The sequence below is a fragment of the Phoca vitulina genome, unplaced genomic scaffold, assembly GCF_004348235.1.
Source record: "Phoca vitulina isolate PV1807 unplaced genomic scaffold, GSC_HSeal_1.0 scaffold24, whole genome shotgun sequence".
Classification (NCBI taxonomy): domain Eukaryota; kingdom Metazoa; phylum Chordata; class Mammalia; order Carnivora; family Phocidae; genus Phoca; species Phoca vitulina.
Window position 1 is genome coordinate 25698719 of NW_022589727.1, and position 8678 is coordinate 25707396.

Consider the following 8678-nt stretch of genomic DNA (forward strand, 5'->3'; position numbering starts at 1 on the left):
GAATAGGCTACATGGGATGAGGATGAGATGGGGCTTTTTTTGACTCAGGGATATTTTGGCATAGCTTAAAAAAAAAAATTGAATAATCTCTTTTTTTCATTACCATATTGCAACAGCCATCCTATCCCAATCCCAAACCTCAGAACTTCCTGACCCTGAAGTTCATGAATGAGGTGACAGGTGGGCTGAGGTAGGGGATTTTAGACTCACTTTATTCAAAACTGAATTCATCAGCTTTCCTCCCATTTTAACATTCTCCTGTATTCTCTTTCTCCACTAGTGGCAGTATCTTAGTCTATGCTTGAAGTCTACAAGTGACCCTTAACTTGGCTGACTTAATTTTCTAAATATCTCTTAAATTTGCCAACTACTCTCCATTGCCATCACCCTGCCCTCATCAAACCCTCATTATCTCTCGCCTGGACTATTGCAATAGCATTGTAACTGCCCTCCTGGTCTCATGTTTCCATATTCATCTGCTTATTTATATTCATCTGCTTTATGTCATCTCTTTCACAACCACTCAACTCTGCCTTCAGAATGGGAAAAGAGTCATAGACAGTGAGTAAATGAATGGATGTGGCTGTGTTTCAATAAAGCTTTATTTATAAAAGCAGGTGGTGGGCCAGAGTCACCCCTGATTTACCTCATAGTTATCAGAGTTATCTGTAAAGTATGCAGCACTAACCACATAACTATATCATTCTTCTCCAAAGAAAACCATAAAACATTGGATAATGCCACATTATCTATAAAAGATGCAAACTTCTAATGGCCTATGAATTTGGCTTGGTCCCTGCCTGCTGTGTTACATTATATCTCACCACTCCTTGCCTTGCACTTCATGTTCCTGTAACACTGACTATATCTAGTTCTCTGCGCACAAAAGTTGTTCCCTGATGTTTCTAGTCTGATATCCTTATCCACACTCTTCCTCCTACCTGGAATGACCCACTCGTGTTTTCTCTTCACTTAGCTAATTCCTGCTTATTCTTCTGACAAGACCCAGGCCTCCTTCTGGAAGCTTTCCATAATCCACACAGGAGCAGTGCCCTCCCCTATCTCCCAGGAATCTCTCTGTTTATCTCTGTCATTTTTAGTACTGTGCTTGATCATAATTATTTGTGTATCTCCCTCATTAACTATAAGTTCTTCCATAGAACTTTCCTGTGTCTCATTTACCTTTTAATTCAATGCCCAGCATTTTCTTATCACATGGTAGAAACTATAAATATTTTTAAATGTTTATTGAATAAATGAATGTTTGAATGAATGCACTAAACTAGTCTGATTTTTTAAAAGAGTTAATGTAAATGAAATAGGGCTTGTTGAATACAAGCATTGTGTCTGCCATACACATCTTTAGTTATATGTGTGCATGCATGTGTGTATGTATCCTGTTAGAAATTGCATTTATATATACATATATAGATAGATAGATAGATGTATATTTAAAACAATTTTATTATGGAAAATTTCAAACATATACAGAAGTAGAAAAGAACTGCTTGTTCTTTTTTTTTTTTTTAAATGTTTTTTTTTTTTTAAAGATTTTATTTATTTATTTGAGAGAGAGAATGAGATAGAGCATGAAAGGGGGGAGGGTCAGAGGGAGAAGCAGACTCCCTGCTGAGCAGGGAGCCCGATGCGGGACCCGATCCCGGGACTCCAGGATCATGACCTGAGCCGAAGGCAGTCGCTTAACCAACTGAGCCACCCAGGCGCCCCAAGAACTGCTTGTTCTTAATGAACTCCATCCCCACCATGTACCCCTCCCCCCTCACCCAGTGTCAATATATATTAATGTACAGCAAATTTTGTTTTACTATACTTGTACCCACGTCCCCAATCCTCCCATCTCCAGATATTTTGAGGCCTATCTCAGATATATCATTTCATGTGAAACCTTTTCAATAGGTATCTCTAAAAATTAAGGATTTAAATATTTTAACAGAATAACTGCATGATTGTACCTTTAAAAAATGGTTCTTAGCCATAGTTAAAGTTCATCAAAATTAGCATCGTCATTGTCTTACCAACAGTAATATGTCCTTAAATGCTATAACTCTGATCCCACTTCTTTCAATGTGTGCATTATGAGCATCTAATATTTAAGTTCTAGCCATTCTCCCCTAAAATTAGATATTATTGTTTTTTGGAATATGTATTTCCTTATCAACATATAAATAAATAGCTACCTCACTTTAAAAATCCACTTACTGTGAGATTTTTTATAATAAATTTTTAAATTGTATTTATCTAAAAATATCTTTATTTCACCCGTATGCTTGAAGGAATAGTTTTATTCCACAAGTTTTTGGATTGATTTGTTATTTTTTTCTCAGTACACCAACCACTTCTCCATCTTAGTTTTGGACAGGGCTGGATTAGACTGGGAAAAGAACTCCTTCAGTTTATCTACAATGTATTTCCTATCTGCACCATCTATAGCAGCAAATGCAGAAGAGAGCCTGTTCTCCGCTCAGAATGGGCTCAGACTAAGCCTAAGGTTCAGGTAAAATCTTAGCTCTTCCAACAATCACCAGAATCTCAGTTCTTACCTAATTTAGATAAAGCTAGTTAAATTAAGCACTTTGAGTACCCAGGCTTTTGAAACAGAAGTCTATATCCAGGGACACAGTGGTAAAGAGAGAAAACCGTGCACATTCTTCCCTCCCCGCCCCCCCCCCACCCCGGCCCGCCCCAGCCCTGAGTCCTAGGAATAGTTTTCTCTCCCAGAAGGGCTCTGAGGTCTTGAGGCAGGTGGCAGCATACACTGTGGAATGAGCTGGCAGATAGTCAGAGGAGGCTTGCCCTTTGCAGAGCAAGGTCAGACCTCAGGAGCAGTCTCTGGGACTATTGGGATCCAGCCTTTGTAACAGTTCAACTTTCTAATGCTTGCTTCCTTACCTCAGAATGGCTGAAAGTCTCAGATTGGTCAGCTGAAATGCAGCGATGGAGGACGGCCCAAGAGAGGGCAGTTCCTAAATTTTCTGACGCTTTTACCTCTGGGATCTCTTTGTTCTTCAGATTTGTATAAGAAATCCCTACTTTGCACATTTTCCTGACACAAGCCATCTAGTACTTTGTTATAATCATTCGACACCTTTTGATGCTTACTGCGCTGTTCTGAAATGGGACAAACTAAGCCATAAGTACACAAGTAGATTGGGGTCTGTGCTTAAAGTGGAGGCATTGTAGGATTTCATCTGTAACTTGCCTTTAGCTTCAGAAGTTGGGCTGGCATAGTCCATTACTGAGGATGAAGCTTTTCTGTGAGCTGCTCTTGATCACACAGGTGGGATTCAGAAGGATGTACAGAATAGTCCTTTAATTCAGGTTCAAGCTGCCCACTGCCAACCAGACAGTGTCAACCCTGAATGGAGTGAAAGAAACAGCTTCTCTACCCCATTACTCCTGTACCACCTGATTTTGAAAGCCTTTATCCTCAACTTACGCAATTATACCTCTCCTGAACTTGTTCTTTTCTTTTCCCCAGAACTCTTGAGAAAACAAGTTCCCATCACAGTGACTTACTATAGCTAAAAAATATCCTGACTCTCAACCAAGGAGATTCTCTGTTTACCAAAACTACTATTGAGGTTAAAGAATAAGGAATAATATTAATAATAACAATCCTTTCAGGGGTGCCTGGGTGGCTCAGTCAGTTAAGTGTCTGCCTTTGGCTCAGGTCATGCTCTCAGGGTCCTGGGATTGAGCCCCATGTCTGGCTCCCTGCTTCTCCCTCTCCTCCCTGCTCATGCTCTCTCTCGCTATCTCTCTGTCTCTCAAATAAGTAAATAAAATCTTTAAAAAATAATAATAATCCTTTCAAAAGAGATATGAGATACTACTTTTCTTCTAAATAAGACTTTAATTTTATCTCTTCTCCAAGCCCATCATCCACCTAAAAACTTCACACTTCAATTAAACTAAATTTTAAACCAGGTGGTTATCACTAAAAGTGAAAGTTTAATGTGCTCTTGGGAATTTCCATATAGAGTCCAGAATTGAGCTACCCCTGCCCTCTAGCTTCATTTCCTCCCTCTTTTATACAACCTGCCAAAATTCATTCAATTCAATGACATTAGCTGAGTATGTCTATACTAAGCCCTGGAAATACTAGTATGAATAAGACAATCTCTGCCCTCAAGAAATTCACCCTATAGTGAAAGAAAACCATTTTAAAGAAATAATGATACCAGCATAAGCACAAAAAAGTGCTGACATAATCCACTGTATCCAAAGGCAAAGGCATCACTGTGGGAAGGAATGACTTATTCCATTTGTAAAGTTAGGTGAGGACCTGAACATAGGTAGCTCCACTATTCTCTTTTTGCCTTCAAGTACAAAAGGAGGAGAAAGGGAAACTTCCCAGAATGTCCTAACAGGTGTTCTTTGAACAGGATGACTACAGAGAATTCTAGATGGTTTGTTGCCTTGTATCTGGACTTAGCCCCAGTGGCAGCCCCTTTGGATGACCTGATCTTCAAATGTGATCTCATTCCTGGACATTTGGCTTTCAGATGTATTCCCACCTAGGCCTATTCTCTCCTCACCCTAGTGCCCAATCAAATTGGACTTCAGTCACTGGGCTGCATCCAGGATCCTATTGTTTTGGAAGAAGGGATGTTTCCTCCCCACTCTTGAAGTTTCCTTCCCAGTAGGAGAAGCAACATAACATTCATTCACTCATTTATCCAACCAACAAATATTTACTGACAACTATATGCCAGGCACATTCTAGACCCTGCTCTCATAAAACTTACACTATATAGTCACTGCCTGTGGAGAATAGGCAAACAAAATACTAAGCATATGTGATAGCTGAGGGTGATGAATGCTGTGGAGAAAAATAAAGTAGTATAAAGGGATGAACAGTTCTGGGTAGAGAATTCTAGGTGTTTTATACAGGATAGTCAGGAAAAGCTGCATGGAGAAAAGCACATTTGAGCAAAGGCCTAAAGACAAATGAGGTTCTGGAGTTCAAAGAAGTATTTCAGTCCGGAGATACGAATTTGGGAATCATCAGTATACAGAGCTATGAGACTAGGGGAGACCAAGTGGGAAGGGAATAGGTAGGTAAAAGTTTTCAAGAGTGAACACTGAAACACTCCAATATTTAGAATTCAGGAAGATGAGGAGAAATCAGCAGAGGAGACTGAGAAGAAGCCAATGAAGTTTCATACTCCTGGCCCTTCTCTGCCTCTGTCTCTCTTTGCCCATCTGAATTTCTCCCCTGAGAAGGAGTAACTTACGTGATTGGTAAATTCAGGAGAGAACCTGATACTCAATGGCTCTACTCCTTCCTTTTTCCTTACCTTTAGGGAGCTGACTGCCTGCAGAAAGCCTGTATTCTGCTGTTTCTCTGTGATAATATCCTCAGGGACACCATGAAAAGGTCCGCAATTTTCTGTGCTTCCTATGACTCTGGTGGGTAAGTCTGCCTCATTCTAGAATTCAGTATTTTAAAGCCCACATCTATATAGCTCTAAGCCACATTTTCTAATATCAGATTTACCAGTAATAAAGACAATGTTTTAATTTATGTCTGCCTGCTTCCTTTGCCTTATCTCCTAATTGATTCAAAACTCTGGCCATCAAGAAGGTTTAAGTTCATCAGACCCCTCCTTGAAAGCCATTATCATGGAACACAAATTCAGACTCAGGTGATCTGTAAGAACACTTCCAACTCCAAAAGAAGTCCATGATTTACTTCCCTGCCTGTCAGTTGGAAGCCAAGTCTACTCAGAGATTTTAGAAGTAGAAAGAAAGTAAGATCATCTGTTCGCAGCATTTTGATGAGAAAACTGACACCCAGAGAGAGAACCTAGCCAGCAGCAGAGCCACAACTGTGAGTCGGCTGTCTTGACTCCCACCCAGTCCAGTGAGAACCTTAGACTCCTCCATCTTATTCATTCCTAAAGGAGAAATAAAATGAAACAGACTAAGTATCTTCCTGAGAGTTTTTCTCCAAACTATCCCTACTTACCCACATGCATATGTTGACTCATTATATAGCAAAAAAGAAGTGGCTATTTGGTCACTTACGATAATGCTATCTCTTAACTGTTTTTCCTCTAGTGATCTTTGTTTGATCAAAGAAAAAGTCTATTATTTCCCGTAATTACCTAGGTAACTGAAGAAATGTTCACTGATGATTCATGATCACCAACCTCAAAAGAGTCCTTAACATTGTTTCCTTAGTCTGTGACTTTCTCACTCTTCGAACTGCTTTAAGCCCCAGACACCTCCCTCATTCCCAGATGGTCTTGCCTCCTTCTCAGAGAAACTGAAGACCTCAGATAGCAATGTTCTCTCCTTTCCTATCCACCTCTACAAACAGAGCTATATATGTGCCCAGCCTTTCCTTCATCCTTGCAGTTAACAGTAGAGAGGTATTCCTCAACCTACCAAAGCCACTCCTTCTGTCTGTCTGCAGATTCAATCCTCTCCCACCTTCTCAGACAAAACTCCACCACTGATTTTCTCTTCCCTCTCCAGCAGTGTATTCTGCTGGTCCCTCTCATCTGGATCTTTTCTATCACATTTCAACCAGCTCAAATCTCTTCCAAACAAAAATAGAAAACAGTATTTCTTGATGTCGCACCCACTGGGACCTATAACCATATTCGGATTACGCTGTTCTGAGGACCTAAGTATTGACGTACTCTTTTCCATATGTAGTGCAAACATTAAAATAACTCACTAAGCCAATACAATTATGAGTTTTTTATTAAAACTCCTTTTATTCCTTGTTTTCAAAAGGTCATGTACCAAATTCTCTCCAAATTTGTCTTATTTTGGTGTTCCTGCTTTGCTAGGAGTTTTGCCTGAGGCATATCTGCTAACTGGGCAATCCAGAATTTGCCCATTCATTCTCATATTCACAACCAAAATACGTGAGTTTTCTATAACTTGCTGTCTTTGTTTCCTCATTTTTCCTCCCACCATTTCATCAGTCTGGTTCTTCCCTAGTAACTCTACCGAAAGGTCTATTACTGAGATTGTCATTGACTCCCAAGACCTAACAGATATTTTTACAGTCCTTATATTATTTGATTTCTCAATAGATTTGACTCTATTGACAGCCCTCCTCCCTTTTAAACTGCTTTTTTCTCTTAGCTTTTGTGCATTCTTCTGGTTTTTCTCCTTTTTATCAGACTTCTCCTTCCCAATCTTATTTTCAGACTCTTCTTCCACTATGAGTCTTTCAAAGTTAGAGAACCTAAGGGCTCTTCCTAGGTCCTCTTCTGTTTTCACTTTATAGGCTTTCTATATTTCTATAAATAGCCTATTTTTAGGAGAACTATATAATTTATCATTCAAACCAGTCCATTTTTAAAAGTAGAGGAAGGGTATTATTAGCAGTGTTGCCTAGACTGTTCGGAGCCAACTTGGATATGTAGTCACCCCACATATATGCCAATGAGGCCCGAGTTTATTTCCCCATTGAAGACCTCTTCTCCAAGCTACAGACTCACAAATTGCCTACTCACTATGTGCGCTTGAATTCATCAATTCATTCTTTTAACAAATACTTAGTATCTATTGTAGGTCAAGCACTATTCTAGGAACTGATGATATATTAAAGAACAAAACAGACAAATCTCCTGTCGTCATAGAGTTTACATTCTAGTTGAGGGGAGATGAATAAAAGCACAAATATATAAAAATACCTATTAAAAAGGCGGGGGGGGGGCGCCTGGGTGGCTCTGTTGGTTAGCAACTGCCTTTGGCTCAGGTCATGATCCCAGGGTCCTGGGATCGAGCCCCACATCGGGCTCCTTGCTCAGCGGGGAGCCTGCTTCTCCCTCTCCCTCTACCTGCTACTCTGCCTTCTTGTGCTCTGTCTCTCTCTGTCAAATAAACAAATAAAAATTCTTTTTAAAAAAATACCTATTTTTTACCATGATGAAGGCTATGGAGAAAAATTAAGTTGGAGAAGGGTATAGGGAGTGTTGGGAGGAAGTCGGAAATTTTAAATAGTGTGATCAGGTAAAGCTTCACTAAGAAGGTAACATTTGAAAAAAAGACTTTTCTGAAGTTTGGGAAAGTAATGAAAGTGGACACATGCGTAAAGAGAACAAAATGTGCAACATCCTGTAAGTGGCGATAGGCATAATGTCTTCAAGAAATAGCAATCAGGCCACATATATGAGGCTGGATGAATAAAGGAGAAAGCAGGGAGATAAAATCAGAATGTTAACAAGTTTATATTATATAGGGCCTTGTAGGCAATGGTAAAGAATTTAACTCTTAACACTAAATAAAATAAGAAGCTATTGGAGGGGTTTGAGCAGAGAATATAATATGATCTGACTTACATTTTAAAAGTACCACTCTGGCTGCAGGCATGGGTGAGAGCAGACCAGATGAGGAATAAAGGCAGAAGTGGGGAGTCTAGTTAGGAGGCTACTGCAATAATCCAGCTGGTTTGGACAAGAGCATTAGGAGATAAAGTGGTTAAAAGTGGTCAGATTCTGTATATATTTTGAAGATGGAGGGGCGCCTGGGTGGCTCAGTTGTTAAGCGGCTGCCTTCGGCTCAGGTCATGATCCCAGGGCGCTGGGATCGAGCCCCGCATCGGGTTCCCTGCTCCGCGGGAGGCCTGCTTCTCCCTCTCCCACTCCCACTGCTTGTGTTCCCTCTCTCGTGTCTCTCTGTCAAATAAATAA